The sequence below is a fragment of the Sebastes fasciatus genome, chromosome 10 (assembly GCF_043250625.1).
Source record: "Sebastes fasciatus isolate fSebFas1 chromosome 10, fSebFas1.pri, whole genome shotgun sequence".
Taxonomy (NCBI): Eukaryota; Metazoa; Chordata; class Actinopteri; order Perciformes; family Sebastidae; genus Sebastes; species Sebastes fasciatus.
In genome coordinates, this window is record NC_133804.1 from 5,601,562 (window position 1) to 5,620,630 (window position 19,069).

General features: G+C 40.9%; 1 long non-coding RNA gene across 1 annotated transcript in view; it reads left to right on the plus strand.

Annotated features, from left to right (window-relative positions):
* Positions 1–12,083: 12,083 nt before the first annotated feature.
* LOC141774939 (uncharacterized) overlaps positions 12,084–19,069 on the plus strand; it is a 10,098-nt gene continuing 3,112 nt past the window's right edge. Inside the window, exons 1-2 of the long non-coding RNA XR_012595523.1 lie at positions 12,084–12,349; positions 13,953–14,016. This is a non-coding gene — a long non-coding RNA (uncharacterized LOC141774939). The remainder of the gene's footprint in view (positions 12,350–13,952; positions 14,017–19,069) is intronic.

Consider the following 19,069-nt stretch of genomic DNA (forward strand, 5'->3'; position numbering starts at 1 on the left):
TTTTAAGTTTTCTTTTTTTTTTTTTTTCTTTTTTTTTTCCTTCAACACACAGAAGAGTCGGCGGCTCTGGACGGTGGACGGTACGCGTCCCGGCTTTGCGTTTATCTCGGCGAGCACTAAATGGAAGAGAGATAAAGAGATGTTCAGTCCGCATGGAGTTTAAAAAAAATGGAACAGTTGATTAACTTCAGTCCTCTTTGCACGTTAGCCCTGTTGGATAAAGACCGAGAGCCCCACTGCCAGGGAAACTGCTGGATCAGATGAACCACATTGTGCGGCTCACATTCTCACTCAACCGGCCCGACCTGGACACAAATCACAAACACTTCCATGCAAATACAACGTGTCATAATGTGGCTTTGTCCTGTTGAGATGTCGTTGTTAGAACGGCTGCAAAACTCTACATCGCCTTTGTTGCAGTCGATCAGTTCTGATAATATAGATAGTTCATCCCTTGTGAGACATTTCCCAAAATCTAAGAATGAACACATCTGAACCCACGTTTAGCTGCTCTCTATCGTCATCAGCATCATCATAAATTGTCAGGTCCGTATGTGTTAAAGAGAAATATACAACTGTGAGTTCATTTGCATAAACGGATGTACTGAATGTGATGTGCACGCTTAACATAAACGGGGTGACCACAGGAAACCAGAGTTGTGTTAAAGCGCTGTGTTGAATTTCAGCCGTCACAGGCGGGATGTTTCATAGTACAAGTACAGTGTGTGTGTATGATGTTGCCTACTGAACATATCTTCCTGGTTTGCTGGTCAAGCAGATAATGTGTGACTCTTGTGTTTTGTTATGTTTGATCCATGGCAAGTTTAAAAAAAAAAGTTTGAATTCTGAGAATAAATGCAGAATTCTGACTTTGTTGATATTTGGAGCTTATTTCCTCAGACTTCTGACTTTGTTCTCAGAGTTGTGAATTTATTCTCATTTTTCTTATTCCCATCTCCCCAGGGTAGGGGTCAGCAACCTGCAGCTCCGGAGCCACATGCGGCTCTTTAGCTCCTCTCCAGTGACTCCCTGTGGATTTATAAAAATGGAAATTAATAACTTTTTTTGTTTAAATTTTCATTTTTATTTATCATTGTTATAGGTCTATGGTACGACGGAGTATTAGGGCCACATTGAAGAAAAAAAAAATAATCTGAGATTTCAAGAATGAAGTCATAATATTACCAGAATAAAGTCAGACGTTTACGGGAAAAAAGTCGTAGTATTATGAAAATAAAGTCATATTATAAAGTAGTAATTTTACGTGTTTATCTTTTTTCACGTAAAGTTATTACTTTATTCTCATAATATTACGACTTTTTTCTCGCTAAGTTAGGACGTTATTCTCGTAATATTATGACTCAAATGTTTTGCGGCTCCAGACCAATTTTTTTTTTTTTTTCTTTTCTTTTTTTTCTTTTTTTTCTTTTCCTAAAATGGCTCTTTAGATAGTAACGGTTGCTGACCCCTGCCCTAGGGGGATTGTAAAAGAAGGATGGGTCGGTGTCATACATACATGCATTCATACAGTATGTATCTCTGAGATACAGCTGATGACTATCTGACAGAAACTTGTCAAAGTGGAGAAATCGGAACAACACGATAAACACCAAATATATTCTGTAATACACAAAGTTGGAAACTGACAAAACACAAATGTTTAAATGTGGTTGGAGTGTGCTTCTCAGAGTCTCAGAGACTTCTCTACTGTATGTCTGTGTGGAATCAGACTGCCAGGTTGAAAGTGTATATATGATGACCGATGGAGATACTCCTGGTTCTAAAGTATTTTTGGGTCTGCCCTTAAACTCTTCTTTTTTTTTTCATTTTCAGAATTTATTTTCATTGCTAAGGAAACCCCAAAAGGTTCTTTTCCCTCTACCTTCTGGAAGGAATCCGATTGGTTGGCTTCTAAAAGGTTTCATTGGTCATGTGTGTATATGGGCAGCTCTACAACAGTGGACAGAACTGATTGTCTAGGTTCAGGGTGTACCTTCATTATGAACCAACGGTTGAATGTTCACTCTCGAAAGGAGCTGAAAATTCTTTTTGCAGGTTTGAATGGACTGGATATGATGCGAGTCCAGCCTTTCTGTTTGTGTACTGACAAACTGTACAGATGTCATGGATGCCGATATGCTTCCGTGATGTTTATATGTTTATAATGAAAGAACAAGACTATTTCACATATTGAAAAATAAAATGACAGAAAATAACTTCTGTTGTGTGACAATTTGATGACATCTGATTCAGCATAAAGCCCCCAGAAAGGCTTGGTACAGCCCAAATACCTGCTGGGCTTGTTCTCTTGACAACAGAGGAGCTCAAAAGTACCAAGAAATCACCAGCGACTCACCTCTAATGGCTTCTGAGCTGTGCTCAGTGCCAGCACACGAAAGAAAGAATCCACCTTAGTCCATCATATCCCCAAAAGCATTTCAAGCAGGAAGAGAATTCTGATTCTCATTTCATCAGCTATTAGCAGCTCACATTCTTGTCAACCACTGATCGACCACCATAGCTCCAAGGATATGTACACTACATTACCTGTCGGTCTCTATAGTCTCATTGATTATAAACCCCTCGATTTATAATCATCATTATAAACAGAGGGGAACTCTGACTGGCTGCTATTTAGCTGCTGATGTCAAATAAGAAAAAAGACAATTGAAGATGTATCTGCACAAAAAGCAGAACATTTATTGTGCAATTTGAACAATGCAGTGATAACAAGGCAAAAGAGAGCATGGCTCACGATATACCCCCGCTCACTGCTTGACCACTACTAAAGTAGGCCCAAAGGGTTTGCCCTTTAGGAACTAATGGAATTGGTCTATTGAGCACAATGTAGCTTGTTATTAGCTCACCTTCCTCAAGTCCAGGGTGACCCAAATGTTTTAAATACCCTGGACTTCTAACCCCCAAAAAGGCACAACTACACCACACTGTCAACCATCACACCAAATGTGACGTTCCTAAGTTAAATAGTTTCCGAGTTCTGCTCCGGAAACTAAAGTGTGACTCGCGAACGGACAGGACGGACGAAGCTTTAAATCAATATGATCGATGGGCTCAGCACCAACATCTTCATATCAAATGAAACATCTGCATTCTTGTTCACTTGTGATGTTTTTCCTGATTGAAATGTTATCAAGTGTTTGAACTTGCTTTGAGCCTAACGTCTGTTCATGCTGAATGGAGCTGACAGAAAGCAGATACAAGCAGCCGTAGATCTACCTGGACACACTTTTCTAATTCTGGCTCCCCTAATCTCTGCTCTTCCTGCTTTGACAAGTTGAAGTGGAGTAGAGCAAGATGCACTCGCAGTCTCTGTGTCACACACACGCACGCACGCACACACACACACACACACACACATACACTTTCGTTGAATCCACCTCCTCTGCTGCCGTCAGTCAGTGTAAACAGAGTGAAACTGCCCACAGCCTCCTGCTGTTCCAGTGGACTTCCTGTGACACTAAACAGCTTCTGTTAGGTCCTCACACTGTTTCTCCACAGCACCGGCTCTCATCTGATGTTGAGAATGTGTTTAATATTAGTTATAGAATCATTTATATAAGAGCCAATGTGATGGAAAGAAGGAAAGGGGCACAGTTAGAGGTCAGAGGTCATTACAGAACACCACGCAGCATGTTGCACCTCCATTTCATATGTCTGCCTTGTCTGTTTGGCTGAACTATTTCTTACCCACAGCTACATTATGTTCCAAAATTATATTTTTCTGCACAAACCGGGAACATCGATGTGCTTGAACATGGTTCCTAAATACGACTGCTTTTCAGACCAGTTTTAAAAGATATCTATTTTCTTGATTACATGAGGACAGAGGATCCATAGAGGCCTTCTTTTTGTTCTGAAATTAAAGGTCTGAACATCTTAAATTTGCAATAAATTATGACATATAATCTCAGTTTTCTTGTTCCCTCCATTATTTGAGATGGTGTTAATCTGCTATTTACCGAAGAAACACCTCTTCCATTAAAATGGATTACCATGTGGTCAACTGCACATAACCAACAGCTGCTGACTTCAACTATAACATCACAGACATCTAAGTTGATTTTGGGGCCAGATACTGGTAAGGTTGAGCCTTGGCTTTTCGCACTTTGTAATTACAACCAAACTTAAATGAGTTTTAGTGATCTGAGTGATCCTGCAAAATGTGATGACCATAACTCACTGACCATTTTAAACCAGGGTTGGTAATGTTGAGAAATTAGTAAAAGTAGACTAGAATTTAAAAAGTATCCATCCGAAAAACCCGGCCCGGTGTTGCCAACTCTTTTCCAATGAAAGTAGCAGCACTAGCTCCAAAAGTCCCTAAACCTAGCGAGAAAGTCACTAAGTCGGCAACACTGACAGTCCGTCCCTTCAAAGCCGCCCCCCCCCAAAATTATAATGAAGAACGTAAACAACGAACATATTTATTAATAATAAAGAATGACTGGTTATAAGAAGTATTCAAGCTTTTATAGAGCAATCTAGATGTTGGTCAGCTCGATTTTTGATATTTCTGTAGCTAGTTTTGGCCAGAGCCATTTTTAATAAGGGATCCGGAACGGGTCCGGACCGAATGAGCCACTTCATGAACGGGTCCAAATCGGATCCGGGCCGGATGAGCTCATTTGTGAGCGGATACGGGCAGTGTCCGGGCCGGATCTGGTCTGGATCCGTGATCCGTATCTGTTACGGATCCGTCCCGCCGTGCAAGTGGACTCCTATCCGGACCCGTTTTGCGAATTCGTACCGGATCCTAACATCCCTCCGGAGCGGATCCGGTGCGGAGTCAATTTGCTATCTGGGATGGCTTTTGTTAATCGGCCTCACAGCTGTCAAGCTAGCAGCTTGTGAAGACTCCGGTGACGCGTAATGAGTGCACGGGCAGAGTAGGCAGTCCGTCTGATTTATTTTTTTTTTTTTTTTTTTGTCAGAGCGTTTGATTTATTGATTGCTGTCAGGATATAAAGAGAATTTCAACAAATATATTTAAAAAATGTTATTGAAGAACATTACCAACCCTAGCTTTACATGTTCAAGGTTCAAGGTTCTTTATTTGTCATACTTCAATTCCAGCAAAGCAGTCATTGTCAATGATAATCTTTGGTCTCGGGTTCCTTCAACAATGCTCATAAAATATGTATATATATATATATATATAAAAGGTACACAAGTAAAAGCAAAATGATAATCTAAGGCATACAATAGTGCAGTTAAAATATAGGGCTTAAACATAAGTAAATGTGAAATAATAATATAAATGTAAATTTGTAATTTTGTTGAAGACAGTATTTCAGATGGGAAAACTGAAGGTAAACAGGATGTAGTATGTACAGTATATGCATGATGAGAAGTAATATACTGTATGTACACAGAGGTGTAGACAGGAATGTAGGATGTATAGAGAACTAATATACACGCAGAGGTGTCATAGTTTTTATGTAAAGTACATAAAGGTAAATAAGGTAAAGTGACAAGTGATGAGCTCATATCCATCACAATTTGCATTTTGATGCAGATGTGGATCCAGATGTGGACGTCTTAATATTTTCTATTGCTGTGCAGCCTTGGTGGTGGAGATATTGATATTGGGGCAGAGCCTTGTGCTAGAAGAAAGTGAGATAACTTAAGGAGCAATCAAACCAACTCCAGGGATGTTTTGGTCCAGCGAAGGATGGGCAGATCTGAGAACCAATCATGGCCCCAAATTCTAAATCTACCTATCTATAACTGAGTGTGTGTGTGTGTGTGTGTGTGTGTGTGTGTGTGTGTGTGTGTGTGTGTGTGTGTGTGTGTGTGTGTGTGTGTGTGTGTGTGTGTGTGTGTGTGTGCGTGTGTGTGCATGTGTGTGTCATTGCTGGAGGTTGCTGGAAGCAGGACAGTCCCCATTTAACAGATTGTTTTTTTTCTCCTTAAAAATAATGCCGCAAATGTTGTTTTCCCCGTACCTCACACATTTTCAAAGGTGTTAGTCTTTTACTTTGCATGTAGCAGATCAGTAGATGTTTAGTGGGCAGGATGGCTCTCCATATGAGGGAAAAGACTGCAAACACACTCTCTAAAATAAGATTTACTTCTTATGTGGGCTCATTGTACATTTAGTAAAGGGTAGTGTGTGTGTGTGTGTGTGTGTGTGTATGTGTGTGTGTGTGTGTGTGTGCGTGCGTGCGTGTGTGTGTGTGTGTGTGTGTGTGTGTGTGTCCATGCGTGGTTGCCATCGCTAATAACCCAGTGTCTTGTCGGCTGCTGTAAACAGTGAACCATCTCCAAACATTACCTTATTAAGACACAAGAGACAGAACAGACAGAGAGGAGAGTTCATACCTGCCCCCCCTTCTCTCTCTCTCTCTCTCTCTCTCTCTCTCTCTCACACACACACACACACACACACACACACACACACACACATCTTAGTTACACATCGACTTTAACATTACATTAATAAAACGAACAGTCAGAAATGTTTGACTGGTCACTTTGATACGAGTGTCCTGAGATAGTCGATAGTAGCAGCACATAAAGGCAAAACAGACTTATAATGAATTAGATCAAATGTGAATATGATCGTTAACGCTTACAAAGTAGATGAGTGATAATGGAAACATGATAAAAAAAAAAATCAGTAAATATGCATGCATGCAATACATTAAACATCTTAGAAAGATAATAATATTAATAATAAAATGAATACATTAAATCATAAAATAGATAGCACTGCAAATGGAATGTATCAATATTCCATTAAATAAGATAGTGGGAGATAAGTGACAGCAGGATCAGAGACAATGGTTTTCAAAGTGAGCAAGGACACAGTAGGTACCTGATGTTTTATATCAGAGGCATGTTCCAGTGTATGCACTGTGTGCATCTTACTGTAGGAACAGAGAGAAGATATAGGTTAATGGGTTGTAGAATGACTATTACATAAATAAAGAGGTAGAATGCCATGGACTCAGGCTGTCTGAAGGGCAGGGGCGAAGAAAATAAAAGGGGCACTAGAAGCGCACTAGCATTTTCTAGCATCTAGGGCAGCTTATATAGCACTGCATCATGTTTTCTCCATTTTAAGTTTCCCTAGAGGGCACTGCATCATGTTTCAAATTGTTAGCAAGCTGATTACAGTAACACATACAGACGTAGGCAAAGTTGTTGGTAACGTTCCGTTAAAGAGAGAAAAACCCACAATGGTCACTGAAATAACTTGAAACTGACAAAAGTAATAATAAATAAAAATTCACTGAAAATTCACTAATGAAAATCAGATATTGTTTTTGAATTATGGTTCAGCAGAATCATTTAAAAAAACAAACTAATGAAACTGGCCTAGACAAAAATTATGGTAACATTAACTTAATATTTTGTTGCACAACCTTTTGAGGCAATCACTGCAATCAAGTGATTTCTGTAACTCTCAATGAGACTTCTGCACCTGTTGACAGGTATGTTGGCCCACTCCTCGTGAGCAAACTGCTCCAGCTGTCTCAGGTTTGAAGGGTGCCTTCTCCAGACTGCATGTTTCAGCTCCTTCCACAGATGTTCAATAGGATTTAGATCAGGGCTCATAGAAGGCCACTTCAGAATAGTCCAATGTTTTGTTCTTAGCCATTCTTGGGTGTTTTTAGCTGTGTTTTGGGTCATTATCCTGTTTGAGGACCCATGACCTGCAACTGAGACCAAGCTTTCTGACACTGGGCAGCACATTTCGCTCCAGAATGCCTTGATAGTCTTGAGATTTCATTGCACCCTGCACAGATTCAAGACACCCTGTGCCAGATGCAGCAAAGCAGCCCCATAACATAACCGAGCCTCCTCCATGTTTCACATTAGATACAGTGTTCTTTTCTTTGGATGCTTCATTTTTGCGTCTGTGAACATAGAGCTGATGTGACTTGCCAAAAAGCTCCAGTTTTGTCTCATCTGTCCAAAGGACATTCTCCCAGAAGCTTTGTGGCTTGTCAATATGCATTTTGGAAAATTCCAGTCTCGCTTTTTTTATGATTTGGTGTCCTCCTGGGTCGTCTTCCATTAAGTCCACTTTGGCTCAAACAGTGACGGATGGTGCGATCTGACACTGATGTACCTTGACCTTGGAGTTCACCTCTAATCTCTTTGGAAGTTGTTCTGGGCTCTTTGGTTACCATTCGTATTATCCGTCTCTTCAATATGTCATCAATTTTCCTCTTGCGGCCATGTCCAGGGAGGTAGGCTACAGTCCCATGGACCTTAAACTTCTGAATAATATGTGCAGCTGTAGTCACAGGAACGTCAAGCTGCTTGGAGATGGTCTTATAGCCTTTACCTTTAACATGAAGGTCTATAATGTTCTTTCTGATCTCCTGAGACAACTCTCTCCTTAGCTTTCTGTGGTCCATGTTCAGTGTGGTACACACCATGATACCAAACAGCACAGTGACTACTTTTCACTATTTAAATAGGCAGACTGACTGATTACAAGTTTGAAGATACCTGTGATGCTAATTACAGGACACACCTTAGTTTAATATGTCCCTATGGTCACATTATTTTACATCTTTTCTAGGAGTACCATCATTTTTGTCCTGGCCAGTTTCATTAGTTTGTTTTTTAAAATGATTCTGTTGAACCACAATTCAAAAACAATATCTGATTTTCATTAGTTCATTTTCAGTAAATTTTTATTTATTATTACTTTTGTCAGTTTCAAGTTATTTCAGTGACCATTGTGGGTTTTTCTCTCTTTAACGGAACGTTACCAACAACTTTGCCTACCTCTGTATATAATAAAAGTCCTCAAAGTGAGTTTGGATTAAAGCACCTCAAGTCTAGTTTTACTACTGTAGGTCACTAGTGGTTAACCAGTTCGCCTCCTGTTCACTTCCATTTTATGCGAGCGAAGGGGCGGAAAAAACACTTGCTTCCAGTGGTGAAGCAAATTTGCATCTTCGCATTTGGGTGGAGTTCAACTTTTGGTGAACTTTCAGAAAAAAATATAGAGAAATTAGAAATATCACCTATGCGTTGAAATATCGCCTCGACAGGCGATGGTTACTCGCCTGCATTTGCGCATGTGTGACCGTTAACAGAACAATATGTAACGCTGACGGCCAGCGTTTAAAACGGGTTCTGCAGGCCAAAACTCAAAATATTGGAGAGGGTCATCTCCCCCCGCCCCTTTCTCCCCAGATTCGAAGCTCATGCAGGTTGCCAGGTTGAGGACGCTGAACTTGCATGAATGCAAGACGAGCGAACAAAGCTTGAACACATTCACTGATTCGGTCACAAAATTGTTTAAACTCTTCAAAAACGGGTATATGGCTTCTATTAGATAAGATAGATAAATAGCCATTAGCTAGGGGTTGGCATGAGTAACGTTACTCGAGTACTCAATGTGGATGTCCGTAATCATTCAATGTAACGTTATATATACAGTATAGCTTTTGTGTTGTTGACACCAGCGCAAACGGGCCTGACGGTGAAGGGCAGTCATTGCAGGCTTCCTGGTAGCCTTATGAGAATACACTGTTTACCATTGACGGAGCATTTTGGCAAATTTTTCTTGGGCGCTACCCACATAAACAGCTGTGCTGCTCATCCCGCAAATGCTTGATCCTTACAAGTTGGACATCATTGTGAAGGTAAATAAACAGGCTTTCCAACGATGTAAAATACAATGACCATTAGCATTGTAACAACAGAGAAATAATCCACCAAACACAAGTTTCCGAACTTTCTTTTTCCAGTATATATATATATATATATATATATATATATATGACACTATTTTCTGCAAGTAGAAGTTGAATTTTAGTCTGGTCAGAGAGTATCAAAATGTTGGAGATTACATTTAATTTTTGTAAAGAACTTTGTTCTAATGTCTTTATAGGTGCTACAGTGTCACAGGAAATGTTGCTCTGTCTCCACCTCTCCCTACCACGGCTCCTCCAGTCCACACGTCAAAGTGTCCTTGAACAAGATACTGAACCCCAAATGTCTCCTGAAGGCTGAGCCATCTGTGTGTAAATGAGTATTTAGATTAGATCCTGATGGACAGCTTGGCACCTTGCATGACAGCCTCTGCCATCAGTGTATGAATGTGTGTGTGAACGGGTGAATGCTGACATGTAGTGCAAAAAGCTTTGAGTGGTCGGAGGACTAGAAAGGCGCTATATAAATGCAAGTCCATTTACCATCTCTCTGTGGACAGAGCTGGCACAGCCTGTCTTCTCTGTGGCCAGGCTGCGGTCACTGAGTCTATACAGGCGGTCAGATAGTCTGCCACTGTGTACTGTCTGTTTAGAGCAACTGAAGTTTGTTTTGAGTTTTTGTGGTAGATGTCCAATAGTAAATGTCATTTTTCTTTTTCTTTTGCACTTTCTTTAAAGCTGCAGTGGGTAGGAATGGAGCAAATATGATTAAAAAAAACAGTCATTATATCCTGACAGTAGTGCATGAGACAGGTATCTGAAAAGAATCATAAGCCTCCGTGTCCTCGGTGTCCTCCGGTGTCCTCCGGTGTCCTCCGGTGTCCTCCGGTGTCCTCCGGTGCTCCTAATGGCATCTGCAGGATTTCACAGACCGGAGGAAAACAAGCAGTCAGAGCTGATCTGGAGTCTACCATCCAGCTGCCGTCTATGTTGCTGTAATGCCTATTTCTCTCCTCTAATGTTTTCTGAATCATCTTGTAGTGTACTGTTTAGCTGTAAATGAGAAAGTTTTATGACCCGGCAGCCACGTTGAGATCTGCTGAGGAAATACCAAGCACCGCCCACCAGCCGGAGCTCAGCCAATAGGAACGCTCTCTCTCTGAAATGACCTTTGATTGGCCAAAGTCTCCCGTCACGGGTTAGATTTTTTTAAAGCCTGTAAACAGAGCCATGAGGAGGTGCAGAAGTCTAGTTTTCTCACAGAACACTTGAATTACAATATGCTGAAAGGTTATTATGGAATTTTTTCCCAATGATGCCAAAAATATACTGCCTACTGCAGGTTTAATGCATTCTAATAACAGGCATATTTGACCCGTTGGTGGTTTTTAGGTATTGAGCTGGTTGGGCCAGATTATTTGAGGGCTGTTAGAGGAGGTGAGCCTCAGGACCAGTTGGCCGAAGGGGCTCCTCTCTCTGTTCTCCTCTTGGCAATGGAGGGCTTTGTAATGGTAGGAGTTGGGCTCACTTGTTTTAAGATGGTTGTAGAGTTTGATTGCTCTTTTTTGTATCCCAATTAAAAGAGGAAATTGGCCCAAGTTCAGCTCAGCATCCATTGTCGGGGGTGTTCCTGTGGACTTTGAGAATGCTTGTACATATCTCAGTGTGTCGGGTTTTGATCTGGTGTTTGTTCCATTCTCCAAAGTCTTGATTTACGAGAGGACACTCTCTCTCCCTCTCTCTGTCTGTTGGTCTCTCTCCCTCTGTCTCCTGTCTGTCTGTCTGTCTGTCTGTCTGTCTGTCTGTCTGTCTGTCTGTCTGTCTGTCTGTCCCTCTCTCTCTCTGTCTCTCTCTTTCAGCAGAGTAATACGTTCCACATGGTATTTCAGTTTGCTGTCCAGTCCCAGTCAGCTGCCTGATGCAGAAAAAGCCCAAATTTAGAAGAAATATGAAAATTGTCAAACGCTTTTTTCATTCACTGAGGAAAATACCCCCCCCCCCGCACACACACACACACACTCCTCCTTTTTCCATTTCTCTGTTCACTCTTTCTTCCCTTCTTCTCTTTTTTCTCTCTCATTTCTTCCCTCCTCTTTCTCTGCACCCTCCTCCCCTTCCCGATTCACACCCCCTTTGATTCTCAGCATCTGTCTCCTTTTACTTCTCCTCCTCCATCCCCAACTTCCCCCCCTCCCCCCTTTCTTTCCCATTTTCTTTCCCTTTCTCAATCCCCTCTCCTCTCCGTTTATCCCTCCGTCCCTCTTGTCCCTCCATCTTTTCCCAGACAGACTCTACAGGTCACTAGTTGAGGGCTTCTTGGTTCCTCTGACATCAGCCAATCAGTCATGTTTAGAGGGGGCATTCCCTGGTGTAAGGCCCGCCCCCCCCAGTGACCATACAAGGTAACAATGGAATGCATGGCTTGGCAGTCCATCTGCTTCATAAGAGAGAGACACACACACAGAGAGCAGAGGGTGTCCCACACTGATGAGCAATCCTATTTCAGTCTCACTGTGAAACTACTGAAGCTTTAGAAGGATGCCGGTGGACAAACCTGCTCCTCAACTCATCACTATGCAGCCTTACAGCAGATAGACTTTGAATTTGAACCTGCCAGTGGAGATGACAAGCCTTCAAGAAACCTCATCAGTCCAGCAGCGGCCTGCCAGATGCTGCAGATGACAGCTCCCAGCAGTACACACAATAAGGTATGATCACAGAGACTACTGTTTTAGTGCTCTACTATAATGTATCATGTACATTACATCATTGACAATCATTTTTTCAAAACATGCCATGTTTTATTTCATTTTAAATGTGTGAAACTTCCTTAACATACTGTAGGTCATCCATCACAATGAACATTCATGCTTGTATGTTGTCAAAGTAGAAGGTTTATCGAATGTATTAGAAAAGGTCAGCACAGCGTTACAACAACGCCAACATCATATGTTTCACAGCAATGATGTCTACTGCAGGCGCAGTCAGTCATGAGCTCACTGTGAGACACATCCACTGATTAGAGGCTAGATTAGAGGTTTGGACCTCAAATTCTCACAATGTGACCTCTAGCTACAACTCCAAGCCAATTGCAATACAACATGAAGTTATGCCAAGATGCGCTGGCCAATGCCAACATTGCAAGCGGCCCATAGACATCCACATGTTAATACCACATCTGTGTGTAGATATACGCTACGCGCCACTTTGGAAAAGCTTGTTTTTTTTTCTGTATTCCCAAATGGATGAAGTGAGTTAATGACCTGTCTCAGTTTTTTTACAGTTAGTAACAGGAGTCAGTAGACATTCATCGCACAATCTGACATGCCTCAAGACTGACATCTGACCAAGACTGCACCCAAGTTTTTATCAAACCCATCTCACACAGTGTGTAGGGGGCCTTGAGAGGAAGTTGTTTTTAGACCATTGAGTGCTAAACAAAAGTAATGTGGAGGGTTAGAGAAATGCATTCAACAATCTAAAACACTATTGTATACGTCCATGAATGCTCAGTGTGGGCATGCAACGTACATGTGACTTAAAGAGTAGAGTGTGGTTTGCAGAGGCCCACTCACTGCTCTGCTGTTACAGAGCTTACTGAGAATGTAACAGGACTGTAACTGAACCAGCCTGGAATGGACTTACATTACTGACTTTAACACACATATAGACCCACATACACACTATCATTCATAGTGAGAGGTTATTTAGAGTAGTGGTTCCCAGTCTGGGGGTGGTTGGGACTCAACAAAAGTTGGGGGTTGCAAGATAAAACGAACAGGGTCATGAGGTGATTAACAGGAGGGGGAAGTAGAAACAAATATTTTCTGTTTTACAAAATGCCTCTATTTTTTCATAATTTGTTATAAACATGTTTTTTTTTGGTGTGAATAAACAACATTTTGCACTAATCTGAGAAGGAAAAATCCCTCTCTGGTTGACCTGAGTAGACACATGCAACCTGTGACAAGGGGTCCCAGTAGTAGTAGAAAGTAGACTTTGGTTTAAGGTGTCACAGGTCAAAAAGGTTGGCCAGCTCACTTGGAGGGAGGGAGGGGGATTGTGTAAAAAACAATCTCTGCTTGCATTGAGGGGAGGACAGCGAGGGGTGCGGTGCTGTCCTTAAATGGAAAAAAACAGAATCCTCCTACAGTATGGCTGACATCAATCTCACACAGCGTCTCATGTCACACGGTAAACCAGCATCAATATCTGGGACAACATGTACAATAAGCAGTACTGATAGTCATATACACACACATGCATGCTATATACAGTATGTGTACTCATAACGCGTGTCTGTTCCCTCAGGACGCTGCTGCGTGTCTTCAAATGAGGGAGAAGGACATCAGGAGGTGTGTAAGAAACATACCAGGTAGGAGCGCCACACACACACACACACACACACACACACACACACACACACACACACGCACACATACACGCACACACACACACACACACACACACACACACACATGTCTTGTTATACTTGTGAGGACCCACATTGACATAATATAGTATATAGCATAATAATATAGTATATCCTTAACGATTACAACTAAATGCCTTTTTCCTGATTTATAGTCTCTTATAAAAAAGAAGTATACTTCAAGTTCATATTATAAAGTAAACTGAAGTATAGTTCAAGTATATTCCCAAGTATACTTTTATGTAATAAGTATACTAATATCAATGTACTAGTAGTATACCTGTAAGTGTACTACATCAACACTTCTTGGGACTTATTTGGCCCACTTTTTAGTTTATAAAAGTATACTTTTAAGTGTACTTTAAATGTAAGAGTAGTAAACTTTGAGTACACAACTAGTTTACATCCAAGTTACATTTTGTACGGCAACTATAATATGAACTATACTACAAGTGAACTGTTAGTTATATACTTTAGATTAGTAAGTACACTTTAAAGCATACCCTCAGTGAACTACTAGTTTAATAGTTTTTACTGCAAGTGTAAGTTTTCTTTAATGGAACTTATAGTACTTAGCCAAATATACTTTTCTGTATACTTTTCAGTATAAGCCAAGTATACTTAAGTATAATTTTCTTAAGTATATCTCTCATAAGTACATAAACAGTAAACTGAAAGCATACTCTCTTTTTAAGTTTAAAAGAAGTATACTAATAGCACACTTGAATAAACTTCTTTATTGTAAGGGGGTGTCCTGTAAGTCATGGCTCTAAAACACTGGTACATACTTTCAATAGCGACTGTGTCTCTGTTAGTAGTTCGTGGTACGACGTGGCTGTTGCTTGGAACCTAAATTCCTCTGACTATGATTCATTAAAGTTGGTTCTTGGCTGCTCTCTGGAGAGTCTGACAGGGTTTGAGGAGGGTCATGGTAATGTACCAATAATGTCATATTGAGGTCCCTGTTCCCAGATCCAGCTAATAAAGTATGTGTAGTGAAGCCCCATGTCCTGCTGAGGACTGGGATGGACATGAGAAAGTGTGTGGAGGGAGGAGAGGAGGAAATGATGTATTTATTTACTGAGCAGTCAAGATTCTTGGGGGCACTGGGTTACGAGGACTTTCACATAACCCCTACATACATACACACACACACACACACACACACCAGTCCCCCCTCTGGGACCAAGAGACCATGATTCCCAGGGTCAATTTCACATGGGAGAAGGAGGGGGAGGGCAGAAGAGGAGGAGGATGAGGAGAAGCATATGGAAGGTTAGAGACGTAGGGGGAGAGAGGATGTTTTTAGCATTTGTCATTTGTCCATTTACACACCCATTGTATCGATCCACACCTACACATGCACTTTTTAAAGCTTCTTCTTCACAGACATCTCATGCTGTTTATATGTTGTGAATTTGAATCTGTAATGATTGATCAAGGCCCAGTGTCACTATAGGCACAACTGACATGTTGGATTTACAATGCACACACTGCAACTATCTCCAATAATTCAACTTCATCTCAAATTAATCAATTTCTTCATCATTTGCAATATAACTGACATTTCACCGCTGTCGATCTCCTCCTGTTGGTTGAATTGTTTTCAATTCTTACACAGAAAATGACAATTTGACTGCATACAGAGCTTATCTACGTTTTAAATGCTTTGAGCAATAACGCTTTAACTGACCCCTCAGCTCCTTTCACTGCTTATATACTTCGGCTGTCCCCCTTTCAGTGATTCAACTTAAATCGAAACCCCGATGCAATATTTCACATGCAACATTTGGGAACATTGTAAGAAATTTAAACCTGTTCATAGTGTTTGTTCCTGCAGTGTGCAGCTGCAATTCCCTTCAATGTAGTCTTTTCTAGTCATTTTCTTTTAATTAAAGTTCTATAAAAACAAGTGTTTTTTGTAGTTAGGTAATCCATGACCGTGAACATGATGGTCTGTCAGCTAATGTAAGAGTCCAGTTCTTCTTTTTGCTGCTGACAGTACCTCTGACACTGATGATGTCTTCCATTTCCTCCGGACTGGATTTCTACACTCAAAAGACAACAGTGACTTGATGAGATCAGTGTAGAATTAAGCTGTGTTAACATGACATCCAAAAGTGATTCTGTAGAAAAAGTTTTAATAAATGTATATACAGTATGTATTGTCTTACACTTCACTATATGTTTGAGGTTTGAACAGCAGCCTATAGTGACAGCAGGTCCAACACCTTGTACTGTAGGTACTCACAGAGTTGTGAGCAGTAACTGTAAACCAAAGAGTTCCAGAGATTTTTCCTTATTCTCTTAATCATCCTGTAACTCCTCACATTTTTCTTACTAGGGGTCAAACCACCAGGTTGGGAACCATTGCCCTATGCCATTTACAACACTCACATAAGGTTCCTTTTTGCACTCCCGGTCTCCTGGGTTCCTCCCAGGAAGCCTCCCCAAGTTCCTAACAGCACCCGCTAGAGCCCTCATTACAGCCCGCATACAGCTGCGATCCTGCTCTTACGTTCCCATACAATGAAACTGCATTGTCAATTACGTTTCGAGGGAAGCATATTTTCTCCCAGATCACGTTTGCTTTTGACAAATCCAAAATATGTTGCTTAGACCGCGTAGGTAGGGGGTCGCACTCCCGGGTCGAGGTGGATGGACGAGTCAAACAAACAGGACTTTCACCCAAGTGACCAAAAGTTCACTTAGGCTATTTTCATATTACGTTTAATGTTCAATGTTACATATGTAAGTTAATTTACATAACAAACACAGTTATATTTAGCCAAACCATGATGTTTTTACTAAACATAACTAAGTAGTTTTGTTGCGTTTCGTTTTAACTCACAATGTTAACCACGTGTCTAACACTGTTTAAAACTGCGACCGTAATCCGGGAGAAAATACGTTTCCCTCTAAACGTAATTGAGAAAGCAGTTCAGTTGTACGGGACCGTCATTTTTTAGGAGACGGGGTTGGTCTGATCAGGCTCCAGTGTTTGAGAGTTCAACATTGCCATTTTTGGTAATTGCTTTTAAGACCCGCTCTTATGTGTCGTATACTCGGTCTGTTTCTGCTGAGACGTCCTCTGACGGTGTTTAGCTCCTCAATCAGTGGAGTAGTAAAGCTGACACTGTGAGGTTTTCCCTGACGCTTTTCATTTATAAAAAAATTGATTTCACATTACACTGGCATCATTCTGCTGCGTGCATGTGCATGTGTGTGTGTGTGTGTGTGTGTGTGTGTGTGTGTGTGTGTGTGTGTGTGTGTGTGTGTGTGACACAGACAGACAGAGTAGATGGAGAGAGGGCTTCCTGTGTGTGATTTACAGAGCCAAGGGGAAAGAGAAAGAAGACCATATTAGGCAATGTTTGGCTCAACAGGAGAGATTGGCTTTTGACTGTTATCACAGCCTGTCTAAACACACACACACACACACACACACACACACACACACACACACACACACACACACACACACACACACACACACTCAGGGCTGGTAGCCTGTAGTTAGACTGTGACTGTCTGCACTGTGACTCATCACAGAGAGTTCATATTCGGATTCAAATGAACATTATTTGGGACATGAAATTGAAAGCGTTGAAACGTCTGGGGTTTTTAGTTGATGTATTTTCTTTAAAAGGGAGTTATTATAGAGTGGTAGAGTCATTATTTCCCTCCTGTGCTATCTGTAAACAGTTTTTTGTAGTGAAATCATCATTTAGCTAATAGAGTAGTAAACTCAAGGACGACTGAGGCCGAGCCAGAAAAACACCACATTGCAGGACTTTACTGTTTAACAACACGAAGGATCAGCAGCAGAATTCAATTCAGTTGTCACCCTTTAAGTATCCTTACTCACTTGAATTCTATTTTGATTGGCTTAGAAGAAAAAAATGACTAAGATGATGTATATACTAAAATAAAGGAGACATAAATTAAATCTAATTCTAGGAATAGGAACACCACATCAACAACATCAACCCTCTCCTGTTTCCCCGTCCGTACACCCTCTCTCACAGCAGAGAATGGAAATTAAACATTTGTCATATTTCTGTTATTAGTGTTTTGATAGCATTGTATTTTTTTTCATTACTTCCACTGAAGAAGCTAAATTTGACCAAGCAGCTGCTGGATAGGTCAGAGCCCTTACAGCAGCTCACCAGCTGCTCTGACATGATACATCCTAGAACAGGGCCCCTCTCAGCTCCAGAGCACCTGAATGAACCCCGCTTGTTTTTCTCTTGTTACCAGCAGAAACAGATTTTATGTGAACATTTCCCCCCCGTTGAGAAATCCAGAAATCTAAACAGATTTGCAAATGATTGTTCTACGGCACAAGCACGAGAGCGAGTAGGTCTACTGGCTCATCTCGATCAGGTGTAGAGTGCACGGACTGATGTCTCTGAATATCTCTGAATATCTCTGATACGGTCCGGCTGTAGAAACCCCCAGTAGTGTAGATTATTGTTTGCAGATGGGGGTGGATGGTGTCATGTTGTGACCCAGTGATTTAGATAAATTAAAGGTGTGTTAAAGGAGCCTCATAATTTAATAATAATAATCTCAGAATTTCATAGCACACCTGGATTTAAACAAAAATACCCAGAATTTGCCACCAGATTTCCATCTGGAGTCTGCCCTCTATACTTCAGGAAAGATTACAGCTCGTTACTCAAACCTTGTCACGTTAAGTAAATAGGAGCAAATAACAGAGCTCCCTCTCCAATAATGATTTAAAAGAATATTTCAACATTTTGGGAGATACGTTGTTTTGCTTGCTACTTGCAATGAGATACAACACCAGTTAGTGACTCCATATACTTAACACACAGATATGAAATATCAATATCTTCTTATCTCACTCCCACAAAGAGACTTAGCATATTCCCCAAAATGTTGAACTATTCCTTTAAGATTATAGATCTATATTTAGATTATAGGTGCTGGTTCAAATCTTCCTCCCACTTTTTATTCAGTCCTGAACACG